The sequence below is a fragment of the Lathyrus oleraceus genome, chromosome 3 (assembly GCF_024323335.1).
Source record: "Lathyrus oleraceus cultivar Zhongwan6 chromosome 3, CAAS_Psat_ZW6_1.0, whole genome shotgun sequence".
NCBI classification, from domain to species: domain Eukaryota; kingdom Viridiplantae; phylum Streptophyta; class Magnoliopsida; order Fabales; family Fabaceae; genus Lathyrus; species Lathyrus oleraceus.
In genome coordinates, this window is record NC_066581.1 from 16,571,883 (window position 1) to 16,587,985 (window position 16,103).

General features: G+C 35.3%; 1 pseudogene; it reads left to right on the top strand.

Annotated features, from left to right (window-relative positions):
• The window catches only part of LOC127129425 (protein FAR1-RELATED SEQUENCE 5-like), a 28,175-nt pseudogene extending 13,833 nt beyond the window's left edge, over window positions 1–14,342 (top strand).
• The last annotated feature ends 1,761 nt before the right edge of the window (window positions 14,343–16,103 follow it).

The window sequence follows — 16,103 nt, forward strand, 5'->3', positions numbered from 1 at the left end:
AACTACAGTGGCTCTGATTCTCGTTCCAGACGAGATATGTAGGCATAGGATGCGATGTCCTATCGAGCTCCCTTCTCTTAACCCCACCTGCGTTGTCTTCGGTGTGTGTGTGTGTGTGTGATGTTTTAGCAACCTATTCTTTATTTTAGAACGTGGATCCCGTCGAGTACGACGGACGTGAGGGGTGCTAATACCTTCCCCTTGCGTAACCGACTCCCTTACCCTTTCTCTTTGGTCGCGAGACCATTTCCTTTCCAGGTTTCTCTGAGCGTTTCCTTTCCCTATTTTGGGATAAATAACGCGCAGTGGCGGCTCTGTGTTGTGTTTTTATTTGAGTCCCGCCGGTTGTTTTTTTCGCGGATGCGACACCACAGGCAGCAAACAGTCTAAGGGATCCATGACTCTGGGAACCTTTGTAACCCTAGATCGTACCCGGTGAGAACCTATTCTTGGAAAGTAATCACATTCATCAGTACCTTAGACTTTGAACCCGTGTATTAAGGAAAAAACAAATATGCATGGCTTGCATTGCATTCATTCACATTCCATTGCATCTGCATCTCATTATAATGGATGTCATTTTCCATTCAAAATACAAAAAAACATCATCCATCCTTTGTACATGATCAGCAAAGTGATTCCTGACACGCGTTTAGAATAAAGAACCATGTCTCAAGAGATGATGGACGAGCTAAGGAAAAGTCAAGAAGCACTGAAGGAGGAACTCAATCTTTTGAAGAGCCAAATGGGATGGATCGTGGAAACCCTGCAAGCCTTATTGAGAAAAGAGGGTCATCCCATACCCATTGCTGCAATGGAGGGAGATACTGCTCCACATCCTAGGTTGACGTTCACCCCCAAGCTTCCTTCTTGAAAGGCTATGTACCTGTTATCAATCAACTGTTATACTTTGGCTTTGAAAGCATTGCAGTCTTCAGTTGAATGCCCTTATGATCCGGCATGATATCCATATTTCACATTTGGGTTATATCCGGGTGGAGAAGGTTGTGGAATCGCCTTGAGAGACTTGGGAACCACCAACGAGTTTTGAATCATAGGCTGTAGAAGTTGGCTATATGTCATGAGGATTGGATGACGAGGAGCATTTCTTCTTTCCAAGTTATTTTTGAGGCCTAGGCTGATTTTGACGTTGATTTCGATATCTCGGGCCTTGGGCTCGTTGTATTGGATGAGATGCAAACCAGGATTATTGGTAATGAAGACCAAAAGGTAGTGGTTGCTCGTATGGAACTTTAGACATTGCTAATTGCTCATTTTCATCCACTTGAAGGTTGGGATCAACAAGCTTTTTGATATTGGCACGACGATCTTCAAATTCTTTTCCTTGAATCTCATCGTTGGATGCAACCCTCTTGGATCCACTACTCACTTCTTCTTTACTTCTGTTGGCATGAGTCTTGACATTGGAAATCCAAGGCGATATCTCAATGATCTTACCGGGAAACGACGATATCTCGTTAGACACATCCCTGGCCTTTTGCTTGTGGTACAAAACCTTGAGGGGTTTCTGAGGTCCTTTACCTTTCTCGCTACTTGGCCCAGAAATCAAGATGTATGTACCTGAGCTTTCCTCCTTGAGTGTTGGTGACCTAATGTCAATCAATCTTTGCAACTTGAACTTAAAACTCTTGCATTCCTTGATGGAGTACCCCATTGTTCCAATATGGTATCCACACTTGACCTTCGGGTGATCTTCTTCAAAGACTAAGCTCTTTTTGTTAATCAGCTTTCGTACCAAGGCTTTCAGCGCTAAGCAAGAATCTAGGTCATGTCCCACTGTCCCTTTATGGAATTCACATGTTACATTTGGATTGTACCATGGCAGGTATGGTGACGTAGGTGTGAGAGCTCGAGGGGTCACCAAGGCATTCTGGATCAGTTGCAGGTAGAGTTTGCTATATGGCACCAGAATCGAGTTGTTGAGATCTTTGTTCCCCTTGTTCTGATTCTGATTTTTGTTCCGAACTAGACTTAGGTGATTTTGAGGAGGAATATCCAGAGGATATTGATGGTGACATCCTGAGGGAGGGCCATATATCGGTAGATGAGGAGTTGCCACATAGAATCGCCCTTGACCTGGGGTAACACCTGATGGATGTGGAGTAGTAGCTCCCTCCATTGCAGCAATGGGTATGGGATGACCCTCTTTTCTCAATAAGGCTTGTAGTGTTTCCACGACCCATCCCATTTGGCTCTTCAAAAGATTGAGTTCCTCCTTCAATGCTTCTTGACTTTTCCTTAGCTCGTCCATCATCTCTTGAGACATGGTTCTTTGTTCTAAACGCGTGTCAAGAATCACTTTGCTGATCATGGAGTAAGGATGGATGAGTTTTTTTGTATTTTGAATGGGAAATGGCATGCATTATGATGAGATGCAGATGCAATGGAATGTGAATGAATGCAATACAAGCTATGCATATTTGCTTTTTCCTCAATACACGGGTTCAAAAGTCTGAGGTACTGATGAATCTGATTACTTTCCAAGAATAGGTTCTCACCAGGTACGATCTAGGGTTACAAAGGTTCCCAGAGTCATGGATCCATTAGACTGTTTATTGCCTGTGGCAACTTACTTGCCGGACATCAACTTCATCCAAAGAATCTACTCTAAGTGAGGTTCTAGCATCGATCCAACGAGAAATTCATCTCGCAGACCCACACTACGCAACCATCTTTCCTAATTGGCCAAAGTATTAAGGTTCTACAAATGGTCCTCAGAGTCATGGATCCTAATGAAAATATCGAAGCTTACGACAACTTACTTGTCGGGCGACAACATCCTCCCAAGGATCTACTCTAAGTAAGGTTCTCATACTGACCCAACGAAAAATTCATCTCGCGGACCCGCACTACTCAACCTCGTCCTATCTTATGTTTTTACTCGAGACTCGGGTAAAAAGTATTTCCCACAAGGTCTGCAATCAGAGTATCCAAGTACCAAAACATAATGGAACCAATACAACAGATTATATCAATATGACAATAAAGATAGCAAAAGCAATAAAGAAAAGCCACACTAGTACACAAACAAAGGCACACAAACGATCTAACTAGGCTTGACTCACTTAAGGAAATCATCATTACCCAGCAGAGTCGCCATCTGTCGCACCTCGAAAAATGAGAATACGACCTAGCGAAGCGCAATCGCACGCTCGCATGATGGACTGAACAGAGTTGCCACCGAACTTTATTTATTCCTAAAGAGGAAAGGGGAAATATCAATAAAACCCAAGAAAGAACGACAATGATTATGGTCGTCGCAACCGATGTCAAGGTTCGGTAGTCGATTATGCAAGGGGAAGGTATTAACACCCCTCACGTCCGTTGTACTCAACGGGAACCATTAGGTTAACTGTGCGCGTTAGTGTTAGCTTCAAATGTTAGGCTTCTCAAGTTATTATGAAGGAAAGAAGAATATGATCCAAAGAAAGGAGGAGATGTTTTTGGATTTTGCAACGAAGGGGACTAAACCTAAGTTTTTTATTAATGGGCCTGACAAGATTTACAAATCCCGCTCCTACGTATCTCTGGGTGCAATAGAGAACTCAAGGCTTAGGTAGTTCTGGGTAGAAAAATGTTTGTTTGTTGATCGATTTTAGCGAAAGTTATATTGTATTAATCGACGAAGAACATTATTTTACCCAAAACAGATGAGGAGCAGACGTATATCACACATCGAATGGATTTACAAATCAACATTCGGAAAAACATCACTTATCTCAACTCAACAATTGTGGACGAAGCATTGTTTTGCATCATCTTAAGACAAACCATCTTTCTTTTACGAAAATGTTTTCCTGATCAATCGCACGGCGACAAAAAAAAGTTTGATTGGTTGAATGTATTTTTGGGCTTGAAAGACGAGTATTTATGACTTGCAAGCTCTTACAACTTGGGTCTCATACTCGGGACTACGTCTGGACCTTTCACCCATGTAATCTTTTTCTTTCAATTTTATTGAGAAAAGACGTTTGAATATACATATGACTTACAAGCTCTTACAACTTGGGCCTAATATTCGGGATTATGACTGGATATTCCATCCAGGATAATCTTTTTCTTCAGATTCACTTATGAAAATGATTTGAATGTTGGAGCATTTTAAGGAGAAGACAAATACATAGGGCTTACAAGCTCTTACAACTTGGGCCTAATATTCGGGATTACGACTGGGTATTCCATCCAGGGTAATCTTTTTCTTCAGATTTTATTGAGAAAAGATTTGAAATTAAATTTAAAATGATTAATGTGCAAAGGTTTGAAATTATTGAAATTCAAGTTGATATTGCTTAAAAGCTCATTGTAAGAAGGCCCAAGAGTAAGCCACGAAGCCGAAATAAATTAAACTCATTGTAAGAAGGCCCAAGTGTAAGCCACGGGACCGAAAACCGACCGAAATTGAAAGCAAACCGAATTTAGTTCATACTTACTTAGAATGGATTCATATATGAATCGTTCTATTAAAAGTCGAGCTGAAATCTATGCGTCCAAACAATTTTCGAAAGTTAAATTGAATTTTAACTCCAAAGTCACAACACAACCGACACAACAATTACTTAAATGAAATCCTTTTTTAACAAACAAAAAAACATTCTAATCAAAAACTATTTAATTACTAAATAAAAAAAACAAATAATTAATTAAACTACAAACAAAATAATAAATTAATAAATAATTAATTAGTTAGCAATTTAAAAAATTAATCAAGGATTCACAAAATATAAAAGAAAATCGAAAACTAAAGTAAAAGGAGATAGAAAAATGGCGAATGAAAGAATGGGCAGGGGTGTGAATATTGAAAGGAGATTGGACCCAACCCAATTAAATATTCTAAAACCCTAAATAAAATTAACATTATCAAATAAAGAAAAAGAAGAAAGAAAAAAAAATAAGGACCAAAATGGAGCGCTTTCCGGATTCAAGCCTCCCTTATTTTTTCTTTCAAAATTCAAATACTAACTAATGCGGATTGGACATGTGGCAGGTTAAGGAAATAATAATAAAAACATAAATATCCTTCCTTGTCTCAATGTAAAATATAGAAAAAGAAAGAAACATTTCTTCTTAAAACTTAAACTCCCTCTGACTCATGAAGAGACAACAACAACATTTGATTTTCAACAATACAAAAACTCTATCATTTATCAATGTTTACCTCTCATTGGAACTATCTCATAAGAAAAACAACTACCAACTAAAATCTAAGATGAAAGAAGAAGCTTACCTCGTCTACGGGGTTAGCTTTGTGCGATTAGAGCGAGAAGGAAAGGAGGGAGCACCGACAGTATGAAGGATGTTGATACTTTGTTGCAGTTTGCAGTATTGCTTATTATTGTTTAGGTCCGGTTTTGCTTGGTTTCGGTCGAAGTTTGTTGCAAAAGTGAGTTTGTTGTTGCATGGTGTTTGTGCGAGTGAACAAAGGATGATGGAAGGAGGTGACGACGAGGAACGAAAATGGTTGTTGGTGTATGGTTGAGAGGTGGTAATGGTTGAGAGTTGTGAGTGTTGTTATTGCGTACGGATTCGACGTAGTAACAGGTTATGAGGCATTATGGTTTGAGTGAAGTTTTATGAGTTGTTTTTGTGTTACTTTTGCTTTTCTTCACTTCCTTAGAACTTGAAAGAGAGTATTCATGTCATGAAATCGACACCTTCTTTCCTGTAGTCTCTCTTATACAATAAGTTTTTTCGATTTTTTTTAAAAATGAGATGAGGTGGGAAGATGGATAACGAATAGTGTAGAGAGGGAGTTTGGTTGTTTTTTTTTTTGGAAATTATGGGGGTGATGGAAGTCATGTTATTTTTTTTATGAGAAAGATGAGATGTGTTAAAAAAATGGGTGTGAGGAGAGTTTAAGTTGCTATAAGGTGGAGGAATGGAGTGTTCGAAGTGAGAGAGTTGAAAAAATTGGTGGTAGTGCATGAAGTAGAGAGGGTTACGTGAGTTGCTGGATGAGTTTATGGTTTATGCTTTTTTTTTTCAAAATTGATAGAGCAGAGGTATTATTAGCCTTCTCCCAAAAAAGTCAGAAAGATAATATTCAAAAATTGGTTAGTGGAACTGTTGGAGGACAAATGACATTGTGTGGGAGGGTTAAAGGAGCATTGGATGCTCTTTTTTCATTGTACCGCATTTGGATCGGTACAGATGAAATAAACATTTCTCTAACCTCCCTTGTCAGCTATTGTCACGCCACCCTCTTATGCCACCCGCTATTTTTATTTTTTATTTTAATATTCTTATTTCTGATTGGTTAAGAGGGAATCATAAAGATAGAAATTGTAGTTCATTGATTAACTGAATCTGACGGTCAAGATCAAAACAAAGAAGCATAATTTGTTAAATAATTTAAAATATAAAAATTATCCCTTTTAAAAAAATTTAATTGATTAAAATCAAATTTAATTAATTAACACCAACAAAATTCACAGTTTTCAAAATAACCACTATAAAATAAAAATAATGACCGAAAATGAATAAAAATCGGGAATGAAAGTGCCCCAAAAAATTAAAATGACTGCACCACACTGATCAGTGCGAAATAAACTTCTCGGAAATATATAGCGTTTGAGCCAATTTTGAAACGAAAAATGACCGGTGAAATGCTCAGACGGACCAAAATGTGACCGAAAAATTAGCCAAAAAATAAATCGAGCACACCAGGTTAAACTACGTGAAACGTAGATTAATAAAACTGATGTCTTGAAGTTTGATTTTGAAACTTTTTTGCCTGCTGTTTTGACACACATCTAATAATTGATTCAATCGGTTTGTCTGTAAATCCGAAAATTTATTTCGACTAATATTCTAGACATTATGCAGTATGGAATGTATGTTATGATATGCAAAGATGCAACGACTATGACGAATGTGTTAAATTGATGATTCAGGGTCAAAATCAGGGTGTGACAATAGATGATAATACTTAACATGTGAGGTATTATAATAAGATTGTGTCAATTTCTTTCTCAATCACTCTTTAGTAATCATTTTTTTCCGTTGATAGATCAAGTCAAAGTTCTTAATCAACGTTAACAAAATAAAAATCAATACGTGGTAATTCTCCGCTCTTCTTGATTATGTGTTCTTAAATGCTTTATTTTTGTTTTTTTTGCCTTGTTTTTTTAAAAGAAACTGAATGCACCGCACTTTTTATGATATGATGCTTTGATTTTTTAAGGTTCAAATTTAAAGAAGCTCTAACCATTGACAAAAGTATTCCATAAAAAACTATTGAGTGGATATAAAACCCAACATGTTTAAAATTAGAGTTTTATTTGCTTCGTTGATGTCAAATTTGTACAATAACAACATATACATATTTAATCATTACATTTTTTATTAGGATTAAAAGCATTTAGCTTTCTACTCTTAACTTTACCATATATTGTTTATTTTAGTTATCAATAAATTATTTTATATTTCTTCTATAAAGAGATGAACAACATAAGATCACTATGGAGGACTTGCACTTCTCACGGTCCTAATATGGAAGATAATATGGAAGCGGAACAAAGTTATCATCCCCAAGCTGCCTCCTAAGATTACTCAATGCATTCTAACTCATCAGTCGTATCTTCGTTAGTCACTATAAGATATCAATTTTTTTTAAAATATGAGTTGTATTTACTATGTGTATTTTGTATTTTTAGAATGATGAATGGATGCCAAATTGTGATGAGGAATAAAACCTAAGGCTGGACAACTATTTGATACGTTAGAAGAAGGTGAAATTTTTTACAAAAAATATGCACATATTGTCGGATTTAGTGTGCGTTCTTCGTCGGAAACTAAAGATAAAAATGGTGTGAAGTGTTGGAAGTACTGTTTGTTCGAAAGAAATAGTTATTTACCAAATAAGACAAAAGAAAGAGAAAAGTAAATCAAATGTCAAGAATAGAAGAAGAAGTCTTACAAGAGAAGGATGTAATGCAAAAGTTGTTTTCAAACTTGTAGAAGGTAAATTTGAGCTTATTCGATTTCATGAAAGTCATAAACATTCACTTGCTTCACCTATGAAGAGACAATTTTTGAGATCAGCAAGAAAAGTAAATCATGTTTACAAGAGGTTATTGCATGCATATTGTTGAATTGTAATTCCTTGTGTCGAAGCAGGTTGTTCGACAAAACAAGGAAGTGTCGAACCACCTAGTATGTTGTGTTGTGTTAGTGTGTCAAAGTGTCGAAGTATGTTATCTCACACATAATTTTGACTTAGGTCTATTTTGGTAGTGTTATATATTTTGGGCTTTGGCTTGAGGTCCAAGTTAACCTAAATCTATAAATAGAGGGAGTAACCTTTATTTTTTGTAATGAAGTGAATAGAGCATTCATAACATTGTATTCACAGTATTTTGCAGTTGCAAAGTGAATAAGAAGTTTTCCATAGTTTGTGGGCAGAGAGAAACTCTGCAGAATTTAATTCTTCTTCTCCTTCATCGTTCTTTAATTTCTTTCTTTTTCCACTGTTCTTCTTTTCATTGTTATTGTGTAGGTGATAACAATCTTGTTCATCAAGATTGATTGAAATTCTTCATAGATTTTGGGGGATTCCCAACATATGGTATAAAGAACTCCGGTTTAATTGATTCGTGGGAAGAAAATCACCATGGCAACGAATCATCTAAACGGGCATTTTCCAACAAATCTTATGATTCTCAAGAACAACAAATGAGAATTGGTGCAAGCAGATAAAAGTTGTGTTCTGTTATGAAGATCTTTGGGATCTTGTGAAGGAAGGAGTAACAACGCTTGCAGAAGATGCGACAGATTAAGAAAAGGTTGCACATAAAGAATTGAAGAAGAAAGGTTATAAATCTCTCTTTATAATCCATCAATGTGTTGATGCAGATAACTTTGAAAAGGTTAGTGATGCAGACTCAGCGAAAGAATCATGGGAAATTCTAGAGAAATTGTTTGGAGGCGTGGTAAAGGTGAAAGAGGTGAGGTTACAAACTCACAAAAGACCATATGAATTGCTTCAGATGGAAGACAATGAAAGAATAAATGATTTCTTCACAAAGATTACAAAACTGGTGAATCAAATGAAGGTATATGGAGAAGTGTTGACATCAAGATCTTTTTTTGGAAAGATCTTGAGGTCGTTGGCTCCAAAGTTCGACCACGTGGTAGTAGCCATAGAAGAGTCGAAAGATTTATCAAAACTGACAAAGGAAGAGCTTCAATGGACGCTTGAGTCTCATGAACAAAGAATGGATGAAAGAGCTGCATGAAAGTTGAAGAGTGATATGGATTTTGAGGCTCAATCAGCAAAAAAAAAAGGGCAAAGGAAGCTGAAATGGCAACAAAGGCAGAAGAGGCTACAATAATTCGATTGATCAAAATCAGCAAGAAGGAAATTGGTCAATTCAGAGAAAACCTTGGAACCAAGACAACCAAAGAGGTGGTGTTGTAGGTAGAGGAATGGGTGGTGGTCAAAAGCCAGATAAGAGTCACATTCAGTGTTACAATTGTCAAAATTATGGTCATTGTTCTAGTGATTGTCCAGAAAAGTAGAAAAATCAAGAAATGTATGCAAAGTTGCCGAAGCATGAAGAAGAAGAGACGTTGTTGATGGTTACAACAAGAGATGAAGAGAGATTCAATGACCAGTGGTTCTTGGACTCAGGATGCTCATCACACATGTTTGGAAGGAAAGATTGGTTTATCAACATAAGTCCTAAGAGCATGGTGAAATTTGCAAATAACAACACTCTAGCAGCTAAAGGTGTTGGTGATGTTCTGATTATGAGGTATGAAGAGTAATTTGCTCATCATAGGGCAATTATTCGAAAATAACTACAAGGTGTTGATTAAAGATAAGATGATGAGAGTTCTCGAATCAAATGGAAGATTGATCTTAAAGGCTCCAATGTATCATAATAGAACCTCCAAGATTGAACTAAATATGATGGAGCATAAGTGCCTTGTAACAACAGCCAACAGAGATAAATGAATATGGAATTATAGACTTGGCAATCTCAATTTCAAAGACATCAGAGATTTTAAGAGAAGAAATATGGTTTCAGAATTATCAAAAATCTACATTCCAAATAAAGTGTGTGAAGAATGTGTGCAAGCGAAGTAGTACAAGAACAACTTCAGTAAGGATGCATGAAGCAGGTCGAAGGCAATTATTGAAGTCATATACGTTTATGTATGTGGTCCTCTCCAGGTGGACTCGATTGGAGGTAAGAAATACTTTGTTACATTCATAGATGATTTCAATCAAAAACGGTGGTCTTACCTGATCAAGAAGAAAAGTGAAGTGATTGAGGTATTTGCCAAGTTTAAATCTATGGTTGAAATACAGAGCGGTAGAAAGATCAAGATTTTAAGGACTAATGGTGGTGGAGAATATGTGTCTAAATACTTTGATGCATTATGTGGGAAAGATGGGATTGTGCATGAGGTGGTGCCACCCTACACTCCACAACAGAATGGGGTCGTAGAAAGAAAGAATATAACCATTATGAATATGGTTAGAAGTATGTTGAAAGGCAAGCATCTACCCAAAGAATTATGGGGAGAAGTTGCATCGACTGCGACATATATCCTGAACAGATGTTCGACGAAGAAGCTAGAACGAATCACACCAGAAGAATGTTGGTCTGGTGTCAAGCCTAGCTTGATTCATCTAAAGGTGTTTGGATCTATATCACATAGACATGTGTCAGATCAGTTGAGAAGAAAACATGATGGCAAGTCGAATCAGATAATCCTAATAGGATATCATTCGACTGAAGGATACAAGTTGTTCGACCTAGTGAATAAGCAAGTGGTGATGAGCAGGGATGTGATCATAGATGAGCTTAAGGAGTGAGATTGGACTGAGAATGTCAAGAAAGATTCAGTGAGAATCTTTTATGATGAACCAACTAGTGAAGTCGAAAGAGAAGTTCGACAGGAAGAAGTTAGAGGTGAAGCAAGCACAAGTAGACCTCAAAGAACAAGACACATGCCTTCAAGGTTGCAAGAATGTGTGATTACATCAGATGATGTAGTAAATGAAGAAGGTGAACTAGTACACTATGCTTTCTACGCAGATATCGAACCTGTCAATGCAGCTGAGGCATTGAAAGATTTGAAGTGGATGAAAGTAATGGACGAAGAGCTGAAGTCAATCAAAGTCAACAAAACTTGGTCACTTGCCGAATTGCTCCAAGACAAGAAGGCAATCGATGTGAAGTGGGTACAAGGTGAAGCTGGATCACAAAGGAGAAGTGACTCGACACAAGACAAGTCTTGTGGCGAAAGGATTTCTTCAGAAAGAAGGAATCGACTTCGATGGAGTTTTTGCACCTGTTGCTAGGATCGAAACAATCAAATTGGTTGTTGATCTAGAAAACATAAACAACTGGAAAATGTCCAGATGGATGTGAAATATGCATTCCTTAAAGGACCCTTAGAAGAAGAAGTTTATGTTGCACAACCAGCTGGGTTTGTGAAACATGGCGAAGAAAGAAAGGTGTACAGGCTGCATAAAGCCCTGTATGGACTTAAATAGCTCCAAGAGCTTGGAATTAGAAGATACATGGATTTATAAGGGATAAGGAATTTGTGAAGTGAAAATTTAAACATGGAGTATATGTAAGAATAAGCAAAAGTGAATTGCTTATACTATGCCTCTATGTCGATGACATGTTGATAACAGGTAGTTGCAAGAAGGAGATCGAAGAATTCAAAGGTGATCTCAACAAGGAATTCGAAATGTCAGATCTGAGTGACATTTCATATTTCCTTGGCATCGAATTCTACAAGAGTGATAGAGGTTTGATGATGCACCAAAGAAGGTATGAAGGCGAAATACTCAAGAGATTTGAGATGCAAGATTGCAATCCAACTTCGACTCCAATTGAGCCTAAATTACAATCGTCGAAAGATTTAGATGAAAATGATGTCGACCAACCCAATATAAAGAACTTATTGAGTCACTTAGATACCTTTGTCATACAAGGCTTGACTTAGCATACAATGTACATATGGTGAGCAGGTTCATGCAGAAGCCAAAGGTATCACATCTAGCAGCGGCGAAGAGGATACTAAGGTATCTAAAAGGAACTCTCGACTATGGCATTTTGTTTCCTGCAGTTGATGAAGGAAAAGAATGCAAATTAGTGGGATACACCGACTCAAGTTGGTGTAGTGATGCTAAGGATCGAAACTCCACAATGGGCTATGTGTTTATGCAAGGTGGGGCACCAGTTTCTTGGAGTTCGAGAAAGGAGCCAGTAGTGGCATTATCGTCATGCGTAGCAGAATATATAGTTGTTTCTCTTTGTGCATGTCAAGCAACGAGGATGGTGAATCTGGTCGAAGAGATAACAACGAAGAATCATGGAGCAATTACCATGAAGATCGACAACATGCCAACTATCAATCGGATGAAGAATCCGATAGCACATGATCGAAGAAAGCACATCAAAATGAGGTTCCATTATCTTCGAGAGAAGGTAACAAATGGGAAGATGAATGTGGAACACTGCAGAACTGAGAATCAGATTGCAGACATCATGACGAAGGGAGTGCAGGTCGAAGTGTTTAGAAGACTAAGAGCTATGATGAATGTGGATAGCTTAGACACAATGAATTAGGTGGTGTGTTGAATTGTAATTCCTTGTGCCGAAGCAAGTTTCTCGACAGAACAAGGAAGTGTCGAACCACCTAGTATGGTGGGTTGTGTTAGTGTGTCGAAGTGTCTAAGCATGTTGATTCACACAGGATTTTAACTTAGGTCTATTTTAGTAGTGTTAGCTATTTTAGACTTTTGTAGTTTTGGGCTTTGACTTGAGGTCCAAGTTAACCTAAATATATAAATAGAGAAAATAACCCTTATTTTTTGTAATGAAGTGAATAGAGCATTCATAACATTGTATTCACAGTATTTTGCAGTTGTAAAGTGAATAAGAAGTTTTCCACAATTTGTGGGCAGAGAGAAACTCTGTAGAATTTAATTCTTCTTCTCCTTCATCGTTATTTACTTTCTTTCTTTCTCCATTGTTCTTCTTTTCATTGTTATTGTGTGAGTGATAACAATCTTGTTCATCAAGATTGATTGAAATTCTTCATAGATTTTGGAGGATTTCCAAACATATAATAGAACAAATGTCGGGCCTTCAAAAACATATCAGTTATTGAAATAACAATGTATAGGTTATCAAAACATTGGGTGCACACAAAGAGATCTTCAAAATTATTCGAGATTTAAAGACATTGATTAAAGATTTTGATGCACATGTTTTTATCGATAACTTTAGAAGGAAACAAGAAGTTGATCCATCATTCTACTATGCATATGAGGTCGACGAAGAAGTTCGGCTGAAACATGTTTTTTAGGCAGATGATATTTGCATGAAAAATTATTTATTGCTTGGGGATGTGGTTTCATTTGATACTACATATAGAACAAATAAATATTCTATGATTTTTGCACCTTTTACCAGGGTAAACCATCATAGACAATCTATTACTTTCGGAGAATGTTTTCTAGCAAATGAAAAAGCTTACTCATTCATATGGTTGCTTAAAAAGTTTTTGGAAGAAATGGAAGGATACAATCCAACTCTTCTAATAACAGATCAAGATCATGCCATGAAAGTTGTCATTGATAATATTTTCACTTCTTCTATTCGTAGATTTTGTATGTGGCACATTATGAAAAAAGTTTCTGAAAAAGTGGATGTTTCATTAAATGCTAACGATGAGTTCAACAATAGTTTCAAATCATGTGTTTGGAGATCAGAGACAACATCTGATTTTGAAGAAACATGGAAGTCTATAATGAGTAGGTTTGAGTTGGAAAAGAATGAGTGGTTAGCTCATATGTTTGATATTCAAAGCATGTGGATTCCAGCATACTTTAAAGATATTTTTTTGATTGGAATATTGAGAACAACATCAAGGTCAGAAAGTGAGAATTCTTTTTATGGTAATTCTTGAATCCTAATGTTAGCTTGGTTGACTTTTGTATGAGGTATGAATCATCAATTGAAGCATAAAGACATAAAGAATTACTTGTTGATAATAATTCACTTCATTCAATACCAAAGCTAATGGTTGATCGTGCTTTTGAGAGGTATGGGAGAGATATTTATACTCATGAGAACTTTTACATATTTCAGAAAAAGTTATAGATTGCATGTGTAGATTGTACTGTTGAAAACAAAAAAGAGGAAGATGAGTTGAAAATATATCATATAATTGATAGTAGTGAGGCTAATAGTAAACTACGAGAAGTTATTTATGATTCATCACATCACAGTGCAAATCTGCATGTGGGAATTTTGATTTACAACAAATCAACAAATAAAAAGTTAAGATAGGAAGTATTCAATAAGAGTGACATTTCCTCAAACAATTGATATGCAACTACATAGACTAGGTGTAAATGAGAATAGAGAGAAAAAAAATTTAAAACATATTTACAGGACAAACAGAGACTCAATGACGAAATAAACTTAAAATCAAATAAATTCTTATAAAATCCATTAATTCTTTGTCTGTTCTCTTCTAATTTGACAGTGCAAAGCAAAAAAATTTAGATTAAAAAAAATACCAAAATACATATTCGTTATTTTAATCTCTATTGTTTGTAACTTATTTCCGAGATTGAAGAAAAAAATAATTTGAAGAAGACAATATCAGATAGAAGGAGTAAGAGTTTTTTTAATAATGGATATCAACAGTTTAAAAATGAAAAAAACAAAAATAAAAACGTGGGTAGAAGAAAGATAGTGACTCACATGCATAAATTTCAAGACAAAATTATCGTAGTCATAAATTAAATCTAATGATTTACATGCTTTACTCTCTTCTCTCATTATAACATTTGCTTTCATTAGATATGTCCCATATATATATATATATATATATATATATATATATATATATATATATATATATATATATATATATATATATATATATATATATATATATATATATATATATATATATATATATATATATATATATATATATAATATATATATATATATATATATATATATATATATATATATATATATATATATATATATATATATATATATATATATATATATATATATATATATATATATATATATATATATATATATATATATATATATATATATATATATATATATATATATATAAATAAAAATTGTATGAAAGAGTGGGGGGAAATAGACCAATCACTAACACACAACCGTTTCCAATGTTCACTCAGATCCAAAGCTAGTCATTTGATTGGTGAAGAGGAAAAAATTTGAAAACTCAAAAACACATTTTTTTCCGACTGTTCCTCTTCCCTCTCGTGCAAACTACCAAGCAATCTTCTCTTACCCAACTATCACCTCCGCCACCACCAACATACTCCACCATCACCATTTCATGCGGTCATTTCCTTCAACCTTCACATAACCACCTTGCTGCCTCTACCACAACCTTCATGCGGAGTCACTTACAACACCTCTCAACAACTTCAACCAAGTTATCTTCTTCTTCATTTTCCTGTGTAAAAGGCTAACCAACTCATATACTCCCTCTTCATTTTCATACTCTTTTCATCATCTTCATTCTCCATCTTCTACTCACACTAAAAACACCACTACACACAAGGGCTCGTTTGATTGAGTTTTGATTTTCTATTTTTAAAAATGATTTTATAAATCAGTTTTAAAAAATTGTTTTTAAAAAAATTAATGGAATAAAATCTGTTTGGTAGCTCTGTTTTTAAAAATCGTTTTAAAAATTTAAAAGTTAAAAACTTGTTTGGAGAAATTGTTTTTGGTTTCTAAAATCTAAAAATTGAAAAATTTATAGTTTTTAAAAACTATTTTATAAATCAATTTTAAAAGAGTTTTGAAGAAAAACAATAAAATAAAACATGTTTGGTAATTCTACTTTTAAAAATCGTTTTAAAAAATGTACCACTTTTCCTTGTTTTTTCCATAATTTCCAAAACTAAAAACCAAAAACCAAAACCTCTAAAACCTGTTTTAGTTTTTTAGTTTTTAAAACTCTCAATAGAAAATAGTTTTCAAAAACAATTTTATAAAATTAGACTACCAAACAAATTTTCTTATTTTCAAATTTTA